Here is an 18,450-nt window from a genome sequence, read left to right on the forward strand (position 1 = left end):
GGGAGAAAAGGCAGAGTAAGAGAGGAGAAAGAGGAGAGAAACAGAGAGGCAGAGAGAGTGAGACAGACAGACAGACAGGTATAGAGAGCAAAGAGGATAAAATAAACACGCAAGACAACATCAATCCATATGACACAATGTGCTATGAGGAGCATTGGCAGGGATTCACAAGGACCAGTGCCCAGAGGTCAGTGAACTTGGCAGAACCATATGCAGTAGGTGGATCCTCCACTTTAGGCTGCTTCAGTCTGTAAGCAGTTCCTATGTTACTGCGACAAGTGGGATAGCTGCCAGTGACCCAGACCATTGGCAGTCCAAGTTGACTGGATTGGCCATGATCAATGCCCATGATCAATGGGTTACGGGAAATGGGTGTGGGAGTGGGACCAGGTAGAATGCTCTTTTGGAAGATCGGTCCGGACTCCATGTACCAAATGGCCTCCTTCTGCACAGCAGGGATTCTATGTTTTGTACACGTCAATGGAGAACAGGGAGCTCAGGTCCCTCTACCCGAGAGGCGTCTGGAGCCTGGGGAGACCCACCTCATCTTTCAGCTGTGTCAGGAACAGGGGCAGGAGATGTTCCACCGTGTTTTCCTTTCCCAACATTGGGGACAAGCCCATGATAACAGAGGCAAGAGCAGACTTCACGTGCTCATTCGCATCCGATACAAGCTCCTGTAGGCAGAAAACAGCTAAGTGAGAAACGGATCTGACTTTTCACACTGCAGGTACAGCACGTGTTAGATAAAAAGTAAATCACCCTCTACAGTGTCCCCATCAAACACTCCCAGGACAAGTACAGCACGGGTTAGAGCTCCCTCAACACTGTCCCCATCAATAAACTCCCAGGACAGGTACAACACGGGATTAGATCAGAGTAAACATCCCTCTACACTGTCCACCATCAAACACTCCAGGACAGATACAGAACAGGTTTGGATACAGATTCAAGCCCCCTCGACACTGTCCCTACCAAACACTCCCAGGATAGGAACAGGATACAATTTATAACTCCCTGTACACTGACCCCATCAAACACAGTTGGTTTGCACTGGAGTGCTGACTTCGGGCTGCATTAGCATGCTAAAGTGGGAGTTTGATGACTGAGGGAAAGGAGCGTTAATTAAAGTTTAATTTCTATCTAAAGTTTAGTCTTTCTTTATTCAGTAAATTAACTATAAAGTTGCATTTGGGTTGGAGGAAGATGACTTAATCCAGCTGAGTTCACTCAGGCTCTCCTTGCAGCTGCAATTTGTTAATTAGTGATGGAACCATCAATTCACCAGACACGTGTTTCCGATGTGAATCTAGGCTTTAAACGACTTACTTCAGAGCCAGCCTGTTACCTATCGATGAACTCGTAGTGTCCCAGGCTGACTCTGGACACGGGTACTTATACAGCTGCACTAGGGGGAGGAGTCGTGGGCGGAACCAAGGGTGGAGCCCAGTACAATTCCTAAGTGTTCCCAGCGCTACTCCCCCTAGTGGTAGGACAGCACTACTGCGCTTACAACAACAGTGTGAATTAACATATATATTAACATATATTACATTCACCACAATTAGGTAACTGCATTAATCCAGTTTTCAGAGGCTAGAGTCAGACAGAAAAAGGATTTTACAGTGCTCACTTCGGGCTGCATTATAGTGCGAGTTTGGTGAGGAGGGAGCAAGTGCGCCTTTCATTTCCGGAAAGAGTGTGAGGGGAGCCGGGAGTTTACAAAGAGCGCAGCTGACCAGGAGCAGAGTCAGAGGGCGGAGGGCAAAGGACTGGAGTTCCAGCCGGTGAGTAAACAGAGTAACTGACCTCAGGTGAAAAAAAACTGAAAAAGTGACATCACAGGAAAGCTGTGACCTGATTGGCTGGTGGCGAATCTGCACTCAAATTGAAAATAAAACATTGTTAAACTAATTAAACCTAATTAATCAATTACTTAATTATTAGATACAACTAAGTGTCCCTCGACATAGACCCCATCAAACAATCCCACAACAGGTACAGCATAGGTTTGTTACAGAGGAAAGCTCCCTCTATACTGTGTAACCATGATGTGGAGATGCCGGCGTTGGACTGGGGTGAGGACAGTAAGAAGTCTTACAACACCAGGTTAAAGTCCAACATGTTTGTTTCAAACACTAGCTTTCGGAGCACTGCTCCTTCCTCAGGTGAATGAAGAGGAAGGAGCAGTGCTCCGAAAGCTAGTGTTTGAAACAAATATGTTGGACTTTAACCTGGTGTTGTAAGACTTCTTACTGTACACTGTGTAAGTTATGGCGACTCTCCATCTGTGCCAGTTAGGGCAACATTGCTACAGAAATGGCAAGACATACAGACATTTTAAAATAAGAAAGCTTTCCTGCAAAAAGCCTGCAACAAAATGGCTGGAAGCAGCCAGACAATACACATCACAAGATCATCCCATAGAACAAAGGGGACAATGGGCCAGGGTAGGGCCAACAGAAAAATTATGCCAGGTATGCAGAGGCTCAAAGTGAGCTAAGAAAGACAATGACTATGGAAATGAGTTTCTGCCCAAACCAGACAGAAACCTATTCCACTAATGGCAAACTAATTCAAAGTGTCGCAGTATCTCCTCAGAGCCATTTGCGAGCAATCAGGCAAGCTCCGAAGACATTAGCAGCTATTGGGAAGAAACTGATCAGGTTAACTTCTTCCCGAGGGTGATTAGCGCACCTTTTGGCTTTGAAATGGATCAGTGGGAGGAGCCAGCCGGCTCCAGTGAAACATGTGCGCTTAAAGATACAGGACAGACAAGAGAGAAAGCGATCTTGAGTAGATTTTACTCAGAAGGCTGGAGGAGATACGAGAACGAAGAAGAAGAAACATAAAAAACCTACGAAGGCACCACCACAAGGTAGAACTATGGGGCCAACAGGAGCAGCAAGTCTCCACGAACCAGGTGCAGAGGCAGACCGTAACAAACTAGACCCAAGAAGCCAGAAGAGAGCCTGAAGATTTTGTGTGTTTATAAATAGACCCATTCAGCCAGGAAGTGGTGAGTATATTTTGTCAGCTTATAGAAACCCCCAATTAGGCTAGGCTTGTTGAGGGGGAATGGTAAGGGACGGTATATAACAACCTCTTGTAAAACATTGCTAAAACTATTTAAAGTAAGGATTTTCATTGTGCTGTTAGTCCTAGTTCTCATAGACATAATTGCAAGTGTGTGTGTGTAGATTTCAATTTGGGTTGTGGATTTCACAAACTGGACTTGCTTTTTCTTAACTAAATTACTTAATTTTAATTCACCTTGGTTGTGGTCTAGCCTGTTCCCTTATCGCTCGCCCTGGCCAAGTCACACTCGAGTGCCAGGACATAATTCCGCAGTCGAGAATCTTTGAGGGGGTCTGGGCGCCTCGAAAGGCTCATCCAGGAGGAGCCAGCTGGTTAGGGATAAACAGGGATTCCTCCTTCTCTCTCTCTTGTGAAGCAGCCCTAGCGAGGCACGTACTGGATGGTAGTTTTTGTCAGCGACAAGAGAGAGAGTCACACAGGTGTAGGTGGCGGTCAGGATAGCTGGTGTGGCATAAGGACAGGGTCACCGGTCAGGTATAAATGGTGAGCCTTGTTCAATCTCTCTTGCGAAGTGGTCCCAGTGTGACGCTTCTGGATCTTTAATTTAAAAGCCTGCAGGGGAGAGATACCAACAGCTATCTGCAACACCCAATTCCAGCCTGTTGTGGGGTACAAAGAACACCCTTCTACAATGGCGACCACGGCAGGACTGCGGTGGACTGGCATGTGTGACTTACCAGAAGGGGGTAAGAGAAAGGTCGAGGGTGGAAGAGAGGATTTCCTCTTATTTGTTCAGGAAAATAAATTTGACAAAACCGTGGTTATTAGCTCTCACAGGGACGGAGCATCCAGTACAGGCTGCAAGTAAGTAAGAAAGTAAGAGCCATGATAAAAACCATGAAAAGGAGAGCTAGCAACAGTCTGTGGTCACCCACCTCGAACGTTTCCCCACTCCATACACCATCTGTTGAGATAGCATGTTTACGTGCAATTCATGGACCGAGTACCTGGCTATCTGGTCCCGACAGAGGTACACCTCCTTGGACGGGAAGCCCTTGACAACCAAACCCCTGTTAGAAAAGATTGTAGCAGCAGTAGGGGAGAGTGGGGATAGGTATATCCATAAAGTAAAAGCCCACTCCAAAATGGAGCCATGGGCCGAGGGGATTCAGCGAGCTGATCAATTGGCCAAAGGAGCTAGAACCGGTGTGACTTGGGACTCCTATGAGGAAGGGCAGGTAGCTGTGGTCAGTGTGGTGATCACAAGTTAACCAGATGCAACACAACTGAGCGACCACTAGAGGGAGCACGGGAGAGCCATATAAATAGATCAGGACAGGAAGTGAGGACACACTACACAGCAGGCAGAGCTAATAGCTGGACACACAGCAGCTAGGATAGCACTGAAGGTAGCCGTACGTAGAGCTCTGAAGAATGAACGAACTCACAATAAAGCATCTTCTCCACATTTGAGACTGCGAGCTTTATTAAGACACGAGGAACAACACATGGTACCAGCAGTGATTTCAGGACGCTTACTACAGGACAACTCAGCTGCAGATACAGAAAGCACAAAATGGCATGGAAATCTCCTACTGGACAAATTACTTGGGAAGACATCGCTAATTCGAGGATGTGGCATGGATACCCACCTCAGCTGGACACGACTGGTAATGTAAGAAATGTCTGGAAAAGGTTTAAACAAATGTTCGATTTTTATCTCATAGCTAATGATGTAGCAGAAGCCTCAGACAAAATTAAAATAGCAATTCTCATCGAAGGGCCTGTCAATAGGAAAGTGTATAATGGATTTAAATACTCAAAAGGTGAAGACAGGAACAGCTTACAAACGTTACTAAACAAATTTGAAGAATACTGTGAGAAATTTGAACAGCAAGGCATGCTCACAGTCCAACCTGCACAGAGACTGAGTGATGCAAGACTTAAAAAATCACAAAAAGATCAGGAAATCGCGAATGCACAGTACAGATCAAAAAGAAGAAATAACATGAATTTTTCACAAAGCCAAAACGCTGAAATCCAGTCCAGATCGGAAAGAAAAGGTAACTTACAACTTTTAGAAAGAACAAAACGCTGAAATCCGCGATAAAATGGCGTCGGAGCACATTTTGCAGTCTCTGGTAAGCAAAGAACTACAAATCGCGTCTGCGCATGCGCCGGAACCGGAAGTCGCGCATGCGCAGTTTACAAAAGATCGCGGCGCCGATCGTTATGCGCATGCGCAAGCCGCGCATGCGCAGTCAAAAAAAGTCTTCGTCGCGGACCGTCATGCGCATGCGCAAGCCGCGCATGCGCAATGGACACCGAACCGCACAAGGAAAGAAAGCCGATTTGCGCATGTGCAAGTCGTTCCTACGCGTAACGTCATGACGTCTGAGAATCCTGACCACGCCCACTTAAAAGGGAAATGCCCGAAAATTGAAAACAAGACACTTAAAGTGGTAAAACCAAATTTTCTTGCCTCAGAACACAGAAAAACGCCTGAACTTAAACCAACAGTGAAAAACAACTTGCACAAAACCTTGGAAAAAGCTGCCTTCACCACACACAGTGAAGCGAACAAAAAGAATTCCGAAACAACAAAAGATGATTTGTTTTTCGACGATTACATCTCAGACCTGACTGGGTCAGTCGGATATGCTTATCACAGCATCAGCGACACGGTCGCAAAGTACAACACGAACCAACTCGTGGTAGATGAATCCAACCAAAATGCTTTGGTTTTCGAAGAATACTACTCAGACATAGCCGAGTCAGTCGGATATGCTTATCACAGCATCAGCGACACGGTCGCAAAGTACAACACGAACCAACTCGTGGTAGAAGAAGCCAACCAAGATGAAATGGCTTTCAAAGAATACTACTCAGACATGGAGGAGTTATTTGGACATGCTGATCACAGCATCAGCGACACCGTTGCAAAGCTCAACACGAATCTACTCATGGTGGATGAATCCAACACCATGGTGCCATGGCAGCTCGTCGATACATTGGATGACAGCAATACCCAAGACGAAGACGACGCCACACAGAGAGCACAGGAAGACTCCACGGAGCGAGCGATGACAGGCTCCACAGTGCGAGTGATGAAAGACGCCAACAGGGATGCAAGCAAACACTCCCGGGCGGACACCAAGCATGAACAAGACCATGAAGGTAAACCCGCTGTACCTGAGCAACCGCAAGCAGACTATGAAAGTCTACCAAGCTCACAGGAACAAGAAGAAGACAACGTACATCTAACCACAAACACCATGCATGAACAAGACCATGAAGGTCAACCTGCCGTATCTGAGCGACCACAAGCAGACTATGAAAGTCCAACACGCTCACAGGAACAAGAAGAAAAAGCAGACTATGAAAGTCCAACACGCTCACAGGAACAAGAAGAAAGAGCAGACTATGAAAGTCCAACACGCTCACAGGAACAAGAAGAAAGAGCGGACTATGAAAGTCCAACACGCTCACAGGAACAAGAAGAAGACAATGCACCTCTGCCCACTGCATGCGAAGACAGTGACAAGGTGATCACACTCAACGTACAGGATCACAGTGAGACTGACAGTTCTCAGCTTGTCTGTACCGAAGCACAGAGCGAAAACAGTGACAAGGTGCTCGCACTCGACGTACAGGATCACAGTGAGACTGACAGTTCTCAGCTTGTCTGTACCGAAGCACAGAGCGAAAACAGTGACAAGGTGCTCGCACTCGACGTACAGAATCACAGTGAGACTGACAGTTCTCAGCTTGTCTGTACAGAAGCACAGAGTCGGGCCACCCAACAGTCCAGAGAGACGATGCCGAAAGAAAACATGCAGATTTTGACTCCAGAAGAGGAGCACCTGGAGCCCAGAGAGACAACGCCAAAAGAAAACATGCAGATTTTGACTCCAGAAGAGGAGCACCTGGAGTCCACAGAGACAATGCCGAAAGAAACCATGCAGATTCTGACTCCAGAAGAGGAACACCTGGAGTCCAGAGACATCAAACAAAAAGAAACCATGCAGATTTTGACTCCAGAAGAGGAGCACCTGGAGTCCAGTGAGATAACATCAACAGAAATCATGAAGATTTTAACTCCAGAAGCGGAGCACCAAGAGTCTAGAGAAACCACGTCAACTGAAATCATGCAGATTTGGACTCCAGAAGAGGAGCGCCGAGAGTCCACAGACACCGCGTCAAATGTAATCGAGAAGACTTTGACTCCGGAAGACGAGCACCAAGAAAGCAAAGATGCGGAATCCAATTCTCCACAACTGATTGATGTCACCTGCACCGATGCAACATCAGATCATTCGCACCACTCGCGAGACGGAATGCTCAATGACTCAAATTATCCACTCGGGACACTCGTAGAGTATAACAAGAAAAACAAAAGTCAAAAGAAACACAGCAAGACCAACAACAATAGCAAGAAGCACAGCAGAAACAAGAACGACAACAGCAAGAAGAAAAGCAACATGAAGCGCGACAAGACAAACAACAATAGCAAGAAGCACAGCAGAAACGAGAACGACAACAGCAAGAATAAAAGCAACATGAAGCGCAACAAGACAAACAACAACGTCAGGCACAAAGATAGCGACAACGACAGAGGCAGAAACAACAAGAATGGCAACAAACACAACAAAGTCAGGAACAAAGATAGCGACAACGACAGAGACAGAAACAACAAGAATGGCAACAAACACAACAAAGTCAGGAGCAAAGATAGCGACAACAACAAAGACGGAAACGACAAAAACAGCGACAAGTACGGCAACGGAAACAACAAAAACAGGAACGACAGAAACAACAGCAATGAAACAACGACTTGTACACAATGGCACTACTTGGCACATGATGGACGATGCCACAGCACACTGCAAAACGATAACAAGACTACAAACATGTCATGGGATGACAACGAATCGCACAAACTCACGTCTGCTCCAGAACAAGCAAGCACACCAGCATCCAAGGCGGATGAGACAATAAATCAACACCACAAGCACAGAAAAAAGTCCATGCCAGTCAACATCAGTGATGTGACCATGCAAACACCTCGGGATGACGCATTGGGTACTTAAGATAACAAGGAACACCAACAACATTCACAGCGGACTTGCAATATCAATATCACCACGTCATCAACAACAAAAAGAAAAAAAAAAAAGCTCTGAACAAATTCATCAAGTTTGGACTCATAAATGTGTTTATTAAGTTTGGACATATAAATACATTGGCTTTGTTAACTAAGGCAATAGCATCATCACTTGTATAGATACACATATCATAAGTTACTGTTTTGTATAATTTTCCTTAATGATGTACAGAAACTATGTAATGAGAAAGAGGGGGATGTGGTGATCGTAGATTGACCAGATACAAAAACAACAGAGCAAACACGAGCGGGAGAGCTATAAATACACTGGGACAGGATGTACAATTTTCTTTAACGATGTTCAGAAAATATGTTAAGAGAAAAAGGGGGATGTGGTGATCACAAGTTAACCAGATGCAACACAACTGAGCGACCACTAGAGGGAGCACGGGAGAGCCATATAAATAGATCAGGACAGGAAGTGAGGACACACTACACAGCAGGCAGAGCTAATAGCTGGACACACAGCAGCTAGGATAGCACTGAAGGTAGCCGTACGTAGAGCTCTGAAGAATGAACGAACTCACAATAAAGCATCTTCTCCACATTTGAGACTGCGAGCTTTATTAAGACACGAGGAACAACACAGTCAGGGGGCAGCCTCAGGAAAAAGGGAGCGCAGGGGTGGTTTTTGCCCCAGACCTTGGTACGGTCCAGGCGCAGGATCCCACCCTGAAGGCTACCCTGACAGCTATCCGCAGGCAGGAAAATGTAGAGGGTCTGTACGGGGCTGCAGATGTATCTGTAAAGGTAGGCATGCTTTTTAAGGGGGATAAATGGGTAGTGCCTTCCCTGTACAGAAAATAGTTTTTGAAGCTAGCCCATGAGGACCCAGGGGCAGGGCACCCCGGGCCGGAGACCACCTGGCAATGGGTGAAGATGGCAGGATGGTGGCCAAGTATTAGGGAGGATGTCAGTGACTTTTGTGCGGGATGTCTGGTTTGCGCAGCAAACAACCCAAATCCCCAGAAGAGGAAGGTATCCATGGGACACATCAGGAGAATGAGGGGCCATGGCTGTCAGTACAAATAGATTACTATGACCCCTTCCGACTGCACAGGATGGTTACAAGTACTATTTAGTGCTAGTAGATGTGTTCTCGAAGTGGGTAGAAGTTTTCCCCTGCCGAACAGCCACTTCAGTGGGCACAGCAAAAATTCTGGTTAGAGATGTGTTCTCCAGGTGGGGACTCCCGCAGTTTCTGGAGTCGGATCAGGGGAGCCACTTTTAAAGGACAAATTATGCAGGCGACACTTAAAGTACTGGGCATAAAAGCCAAATGGCATGTGGCTTACAATTCCCAGTCCTCAGGTCTAGTAGAACGGTTAACAGGACCATTAAGGAAAGGATAAGAAAAGAAACCGGTGATTCACCCAACCGGTGGGTGGAGGTTTTGCCCTTAGTGCTTATGGGGATCAGGGCCAGCCAGTCTAGGAGTACGGTGTACTCCCCCCATGAGCTTATGACGGAATGGGTGATGAAGACCCCGGTCCATGTCATGGTCCCAGCCCTGACAGAAGGGCAGTTAAGGAAGGTAAACAAGGACAAGTTTGCAAAAAGGCTGTTTGATCAGCTCAAACACATTCACTGGCAGGCTGCCCAGTAATATGGGGGCCCAGCACCTTGGGAATAAGCTACTGTTAGAACCTCGCACACACCGCGAGTGGGCAGTGGGTGACCAGGTAATGGGCAGGAGTTATGCTCGGGTAGGGTCCTTTGAACCCTTGTATGCTGGCCCATATAGCATAGTGGATAAAGCTAGTCCGATTGTGTATGCCATTCAACTCCCCCGTAGAGTCAAATGGTTCCACATCAACCAGTGTAAGTTGTTTTACCCACAAGGGCAGAAGAGAGCAAAAGGGGAGCGCGGGCACAGGAGCAGGGAGGTGAGAAGTCTCCGATAGATGTGGAAACCATAGGGGAAACAGCTAACCCTGTCCCCCTGCATTCTGAAATGGCTTGCTGCCGGTGTGAGGCAACACAAAGGTCCAATAATGTTTTAAAAGGAGCCATGGAGCAGGCTGCAAGCCTGAGTGAAGGGTTTAAGGAGACAGTATTGGGGGCGGTAAGCCTGTGTAAGGACACTGACTTCCAGGTAAAGTAAACTGCCTCAGGGAGACAGAAATGGCAGAAGGAGAGGAGATGGAGGTGTCATCTCTGGTGTGGGAACCCCCAGTCAGGCGAAAGAGTAGCAAGGTCTCAAAACCCACAGTGAGGTGGTCCCCATCACTAATGACACCTGGGATCAGGGCCAGAAACAAGAGGGCCAGCAACGAAGGGGGATCAGCTTGGCAGGGAGCCCAGGGGGACCCCGAGATCCGATAGCAGAGGAAGAAAGGAGCAGGCCGGTCTCCCAGAGAGAAGAGTTCTGGCTAGCACAGCCCGGCCAGCCAGATGAATGGCCTCACCTAAGTGAAGGCAGGTTTTAAGCTGGCCACCTGGAGACGGGTGGCATTGGACATAGTATTTGGGTTTGGATTTTTTTCCCCAGAGGAAGGTTTTGTAGTGTAAAATATGTTTGTAATGTGTGGAAATTAGTTTAAACGGGATTTTATTAGTTTCAGCAACTGGTGTTAGAAAGGGTCCTGTTCCTAGCAGCCGAACGTGGAGTGCTAGGACCCTGGTGGAGCTGTGCTGTGAGCCTGTAGAACAGGCAGCCAGCAAAGGCGATTTCAAGTCAATTTCCAAACTTCAAAGCGATAGCTGCTGCTGCCGGCTGAATAGAATTCATGCAATTTAAGTCAGGGTGTGTTTTAGAAAGGGTAGGTAGTACTGTGGAGGCAAGGATGTGTTTTGTCTGTTTCACAGATGGGGCATCCGACGATGTGGATCTTGATGGCGATGTGCATACAGATGTGTGCCGGGCGACAAGGGGACACAGAGGAGTCCCTGGTGTACGGGTACTCTGGGGGCAGGGCTCCCCTTGTAACAACCGGGCAGGGGAACCCGGTAGCAGACGGCCAGGCCAGCTATTCCCATGAGGGAAGATGCCAGGGTGGCTGGAGTCAAACTCGACCAGATTCTGCAGCCACAGGAGCTTTGAATACGGAGAAGTGTCCATCCCGTGTGCAGAAATGAAAGTGATGACTGACCAGGTTAGGGTGACTGAGGGCAGGCGGGTGTGCCTGACCTGTGAGGGGGACGTTCCTTTTGGGAGACGATGGTGGCTCAGGAAGCTGAGCTCGGACATAAGGGATCGATCCTCGGACTGGGAAAGACTGGACAATGACATCTACCGGACCATCACGGGGTCACCAGGAGGGGTCACTGTATGTTGGGAGAAATGGTGGGCATATAACTAGGGGTTATATTTGTGTTCATGGGGGTCTGCCAAGGTGTGTCCCAAAGGGGCAGCAATTACCTTTGTGAGGTGGTGGCAGGACCCCAGGAACAGGATAAATTGGGACCGCAGTGGGGAAGCATGTGTAGCTCCCAGGGCAGGGATGGTAGTGAAAGCCACCAAACTGCTGGTTCAGGTGAAGATGCCCCTACCCACAGCCCAACCGATTGATCCTCACAACTGTCCAACCACCACCCAGGGGCCCAGGAATGGGTTAGTACTCATTCCCACAGAAAAGCTGCTGTATCAGGGGGTACATTACGCTGTGGCTTCAGTGGTTTTAAACCTGACAGAGATACGGTTACCTGCATTGTGTCCTTGGGAAACAGAACTACTGTACCAAGCCCTTCTGAAAGACATGTTTCAAAAGTTTTATAATCTGGATTTCGGGGATGTAAATATTGATCAATTGTATAAACAGGAAAATGTTTTTACTATGGGACCAGGTAGACAACGGCGAGGGCTGGTCAATGGCAGCTTCACAGCATTTAATACTGGCACATCAATTGTCAATAGCCTAGATAATGTAGAACTGGCTCTACAAATGAACGATTTAAAGAGCCAGCTCACAAAGATTTTGGGGGATGAAAATGCTGTGGTCAGGTTGGGGTTACACAAGAAGGTGGTAATGACTCTACATCTAAAATAAATTATAGCACAATTGGAGACACATGCCAAATCTATGAGCGCTTTAATTAGAGAGGATCAGAATGCAACCGATCAGGCTGCACAAAATGAGGTGTGTGGGCTCTATGGGGCTTGGTTGCTGGGAATGGGGAGGAACAATCTGGAGGATTTGAGACAAGGTCAGGTCCCCTCATGGATAAGCAACCAGCACCTCGTAACGCTACACCCTTATAACAGCACATTGAGTCCCTGCCAGTTTTGTGTAGCTTCAGAAGCCTACCCAGTACCTGTGGATTGTGGGAAGTCCAACCACACAATCATGGGGGTAGTTGTGAGAATCCCGGTGATAGGAACCTCTGCACAACCAGCCCCTCTGTACCGAGTGGAGAATGTGGGAGGCATTCATGGGGGGTGTACATGTTCATTACAGGGAGGTCACACCCTATGTCATTGTGTGGGAGCACACTGTGACAGGCACTGACCTTTCGGGTTGTCGGAGCAGGGGAGCACAAGTGTTCTTGTGTCCCTAGCACATGAACGCCTATGCTAGACCTCAGTGTGGGTTCAGTGCTGCTGGGACAAAGCCTATAAACTGCACCATGGAAGCAATGGCCGCTAGCCATGTCCCTCCACAGGTAGCATACATAGGGGGTGGGGCATACTGTGCTACCACCAGTGCTCAGCGGTATCAGCACGGACCACAGAAGTGGTGCCCGATATCGCACAGCAGTTTCTGTTTTAAACCCAAGGTGGAAGTTCATGTGGCACACCAGCGAAACGTCGTACCCATGCCAGAACTGTCCTCCATTCACATTATGGTACAGAAGAATTTTACTAACTTGCAGGACTACTTTGGGTATGATATTCCCCCTGTAAAGGAGAAGCTCAAGGAACTGTTGGCGGCAGTTCAGCTGTCTCACAAACACTTCTACATTGTAGAACAAAAAACATTAGATATTGCGAAGGACATAGAAAATATTAAAACCCCAGACTGGCGGGATTTGGAGGCATGGGTGGTAGTCCCAGCCTGGATCCATATAACCTTGCATATCTTGATAATTTGCCAATTGTTAATTGTGGTGTATCTATTGGTGACAAACTGCAGACTTAAGGGATGGAAGAAGACAGCTAAACTCCAAAAGACAATCAACCGGACAGCACAGAAAACTCGACGGACAGGATCACTACTGGAGTGAATAAAATTGTAAATATCTTGCAGGCGAACCATGTCAATATTAAAGCATCCACCTGCCAATGTAACTCGCGGGCAACACCCTGTAGTAAAAACTGTCCTGCATGAATGTATATACCGTTATCTGGGGAATGTTGTTTGATGCATTTGTTTGTATTTCGTTCCACTTTAGTTTAGAAGTAAGAGGATATTGGGACTATGGTTTCTGAAGCTAATACAGTCTGAACAGGGTCTGATTGTATCGAAGGGGCATCTGTAAGTTATGGCTACTCTCCATCCGTGCCAGTCAGGGCAACATTGCTACAGAAGTGGCAAGACTTACAGTTAGAGCAACATTGCTACAGAAATGGCAAGACTTAGACATTTTAAAATAAGAACGCTTTCCTGCAAAAAGCCTGCAACGAAATGGCTGGAAGCAGCCAGACAATATACATCACAAGATCATCCCAGAGAAGAACAAAGGAGACAATGGGCCAGGGTAGGGCCAACAGAAAAATTATGCCAGGTATGTGGATGGCTCAGAGTGAGCTGAGGAAGACAATGACTGCCCAAACCAGACAGAAACCTATTCCACTAATGGCAAACTAATTCAAACTGTCCCAGTATCTCCTAGGAGCGATTTGCGAGCAATCAGGCAAGCTCCGAAGACGTCATCAGCTATTGGGAAGAAACTGATCAGGTTAACTTCTTCCCGAGGGTGATTAGCGCACCTTTAGGCTTTGAAATGGATCAGTGGGAGGATCCAGCCGGCTCCAGTGAAACATGTGTGCTTAAAGATACAGGACAGACAAGAGAGAAAGTGATCTTGGGTAGATTTTACTCAGAAGTTCCGACTGAGAGGTTTTGCACAGAAGTTTGGGCTGTAGGAGATTTGAGAACTAAGAAGAAGAAAATCTAAAAACCTACGAAGGGACCACCACAAGGTAGAACTATGGGCCCAACAGGCGCAGCAAGTCTCCACGAACCAGGTGCAGAGGCAGACCGTAACAAACTAGGACCCAAGAAGCCAGAAGAGAGCCTGAAGATTTTGTGTGTTTTTAAACAGACCCATTCAGCTAGGAAGTGGTGAGTATATTTTGTCAGCTTATAGAAACCCCCAATTAGGCTAGGCTTGTTGAGGAGGGGTGGTAAGGGACGGTATATAACAACCTCTTGTAAAACATTGCTAAAACTATTTAAAGTAAGAATTTTCATTGTGCTGTTAGTCCTAGTTCTCATAGACATAATTGCAAGTGTGTGTGTGTAGATTTCAATTTGGGTTGTGGATTTCACAAACTGGACTTCCTTTTTCTTGCATAAATTACTTAATTTTAAGTCACCTTGGTTGTGGTCTAGCCTGTTCCCTTATCGCTCGCCCTGGCCAAGTCACACTCGAGTGCCAGGACATAATTCCGCAGTCGAGAATCTTTGAGGGGGTCTGGGCGCCTCGAAAGGCTCATCCAGGAGGAACCAGCTGGTTAGGGATAAACAGGGATTCCCCCTTCTCTCTCTTGTGAAGCAGCCCTAGAGAGGCACTTACAGGGTGGTAGTTTATGTCAGCGACAAGAGAGAGAGTCACACAGGTGTAGGTGGCAGTCAGGATAGCTGGTGTGGCATAGACAGGGTCACCGGTCAGGTATAAACGATGAGCCTTGTTCACTCTCCCTTGCGAAGTAGTCCCAGTGTGACGCTTCCGGGTCTTTGATTTCAAAGCCTGCAGGGGAGAGATACCCACAGCTATCTGTGACACCCAATTACAGCCTGTTATGGGGTTAAAAAGAACACCCTTCTACATCTGGCCCATCAAACATGCCCAGGACAGGTACAGCATGGGTTTACTTACAGAGTAAAGCACCCTTTGCACTGTCCCCATCAGACACTCCCAGGGCAGGTACAGCATGGGGTTAGATACAGAGTAAAGCACCATCTACACTGTTCCCATTAAACACTCCCAGGACAGGTACAGCATGGGGTTATATACAGAATAAAGCTCCCTCTTCACTGCCCCTATCAAACATCCCCAGGGCAGGTACAGTCCAGGGTTAGATACAGGTGGACCATTGTTCAGGAAAGGGTGGACAGGACAGTGGGAAAATGACAAAGGCTCAGTCTGGGTCGGTGATATCTGGATGGAATTGGGAAAGCACACCTTCACAGAGGGGAGGATGTGGGTCATGATGATCTGCTGTCTTCCATCAGCAGGCAGATTCTCACAGAAATCTGAAAGACACCAAGTTTCAGTAAAGAACACAATTCTGTACCATTCTTGCTGAATATTTCAATGCTGTTGCACATTACAAATAAAATTAACGAAACTAAAGAACTGGAAGGGATGTTTAACCTCAATAGCAGGAATTCAGCAAGCAAAAATTCCAGTCAAACATCAGTAACTGCAGGTTCATGCTACCATTTTCCATACTGAGGGAGTGCTGCACTGTCGGAGGGTCAATACTGAGAGACTGCTGTACTGTTGAGGGTCAGTGCTGAGAGAATGCTGCACTGTCAGAGGGTCAGTACTGAGGGAGTGCTGCACTGTCAGAGGGTCAGTACTGAGGGAGTGCTGCACTGTCAGAGGGTCAGTACTGAGGGAGTGCTGCACTGTCAGAGGGTCTGTAGTGAGGGAATGCTGCACTGTCAGAGGGTCAGTGCTGAGGGAGTGCTGCACTGTTAAAGGGTCAGTACTGAGGGAGTGCTGCACTGTCAGAGGGTCAGTACTGAGGGAGTGTTGCACTGTCGGAGGATCAGTACTGAGGTAGTGCAGCACTGTTAGAGGGTCAGTACTGAGGTAGTGCAGCACTGTTAGAGGGTCAGTACTGAGGGAGTGAAGCACTGACACAGGGTCAGTACTGAGGTCATGTATTGTCAGAATTTCTGTCTTTCCAAATGAGACATTAAACCAGTACTTTGTCTGCCTTGTCGGTGGCTGTAAAAAAAATCCCATAGTCACTATTTGGAAGAGCCAGTGGGGGGGGACGGACGGAGGGGGGAGTGGGGGAGACGGATGGAGGAGACGGAGGGGGGGGGGGGTAGGGAGAGAGTGAGCGAGTGACCCGTCAAACCCCGGTTACAAAATGTCTGCCACCATGCCATGGCGTGCCGGTCACGAGGACACGGCCGCTGGTTGCCCTGTGGCTTACGGACACAGGCCACTGACGCACCGGTGAAGAGGACGTAGTTAATTGCCCGTTGGATGCAGAAAGTGACCAGGGGTTAGGCTGCCCGCGTGTCAGCAGCGCGACCAGACCACCGGGACACACAGGTATCCCGTGGCAGGCGGCTGCCGAGGTGTAGACTAACCTCCGTCTAACATGTCCCGTTTCTCTGCCCCCCACCACCCTTCTGTAGGTTAGCACAATGTCTGTGAACAGAACGGCTATGTTCTGCGCAGTGGTTGGGGCCGCTGCACTGCATTTGGAGATGGAGCAGCATCCACAGCCACAACCTGCAGTGGATGCAGGGCCAGCTGCAGCAGCAGAGAGAAGGGCCGAGGAGTTGCCAGTCGTCGAGCAGCATGGGGAGGAGGAGGAGGAGAAGGGGGGGGAGGAGAGAGTGAGGGTGCAGCCACGGCACCAGAGGCGACGACCAAGGCCGAGGGTGTACCGTGTCCGGATCTCTTTCCTAACAATGACGAATAAAGAATAAACATTCTTTATTCACTTTGAAGTCCTTGTCGCAAATTGCAAGATTGATATGCCAGTCGTTTTCCACAGCAGATTTCCCCAGAACACTGACCTTTGACCTTGCTGGCGGTGGACGCTCGCACTTCAGCTTCACAGTCCTTCATGAGGTTCTGGAAGGCAGGCACCAGATCCTTCTTGGTAATCTCGGGCCCGATGGCTTTCTGCAACTGTCCCAATACCACACACGGGGAACAAAAGGAGAGAAAAGTGAAGATACTCTCAAACCTCAGTGCAAACATCGCCTATTACCCTCACCGGAACTGAAAGGGTTAAATCACTGAGCGCTGCAACCCAGATTCACCAGAATGTTCCTGGGGTTTAAAGGATTAAATTCCGAGGGCAGACTGGTCTTGTATTCCCTCCAGTCTGGAAGATCAATTGGTGATTGAATTGAGGGGTTTAAAATACTAAAGGACTCGATCGGGTCGGTTGAGAGAATCTATTTCCTCTGGTCGGGGGGAGGGGGGGGTTCACAACAAGGGGGTAGAATCTTGGAGCCAGGTCGTTCAGGGGCAATGTCAGGAAACATTTCTTCACACAAAGGTGGGTGGAAATCTGGACCATTCTCTCCCACCAAAAGCTATTGAGAAGTCATAGAACATAGAACATAGAACAGTACAGCACAGAACAGGCCCTTCGGCCCTCGATGTTGTGCCGAACAATGATCACCCCACTTAAACCCACGTAACCTGTATACCCGTAACCCAACAATCCCCCCATTATCCTTACACTACGGGCAATTTAGCATGGCCAATCCACCTAACCCGCACATCTTTGGACTGTGGGAGGAAACCGGAGCACCCGGAGGAAACCCACGCGCACACGGGGAGGACGTGCAGACTCCACACAGACAGTAACCCAGCCGGGAATCGAACCTGGGACCCTGGAGCTGTGAAGCATTGATGCTAACCACCATGCTACCGTGAGGCCCAAGTCATTAGAAAATATCAAAGCTGAGATTGACAAGATTTTTTGTTTGGTCAGCAGGGGGGGGAACGTTAAGGGACCACTGCGGGGAGATGGAATTAAGATTGAGGTCGGACATGATCTCAGTGAACGAGTGAGTAGGCTCAATGGGGCTGACTGGGCCTCCTCCTGTTCCTGTGTAACAGGCTTGAGGGGCTGAATGGACCTCCTCCTGTTCCTGTATAACATGCTCGAGGGAGCAGAATGGGACTCCTTCTGTTCCTGTGTAACAGACTCGAGGTGGCTGGGTGGGCCTCCTTCTGTTCCTGTGTAATTGGCTCAAGGGGGCAGAATGGGCCTCCTCCTGTTCCTGTGTGAAACGCGAGGTGGCTGGATGGGCCTCCTCCTGTCCCTGTGTGACAGAATCGACAGACAGGTATTTGAACAGGAGCTGCGGAAATCGCCCAAAGGGAACAGGGAATTGTTTTGTTTCACGTCAAGGGCACCTCAGGCAATCACCCAG

At 48.1% G+C, this 18,450-nt stretch overlaps 1 pseudogene; it reads right to left on the reverse strand.

Annotated features, from left to right (window-relative positions):
• LOC119974831 overlaps window positions 1-18,450 on the reverse strand; it is a 70,094-nt pseudogene that overhangs the window by 32,817 nt on the left and 18,827 nt on the right.

This window comes from Scyliorhinus canicula, chromosome 12 (genome assembly GCF_902713615.1).
Source record: "Scyliorhinus canicula chromosome 12, sScyCan1.1, whole genome shotgun sequence".
Taxonomy (NCBI): domain Eukaryota; kingdom Metazoa; phylum Chordata; class Chondrichthyes; order Carcharhiniformes; family Scyliorhinidae; genus Scyliorhinus; species Scyliorhinus canicula.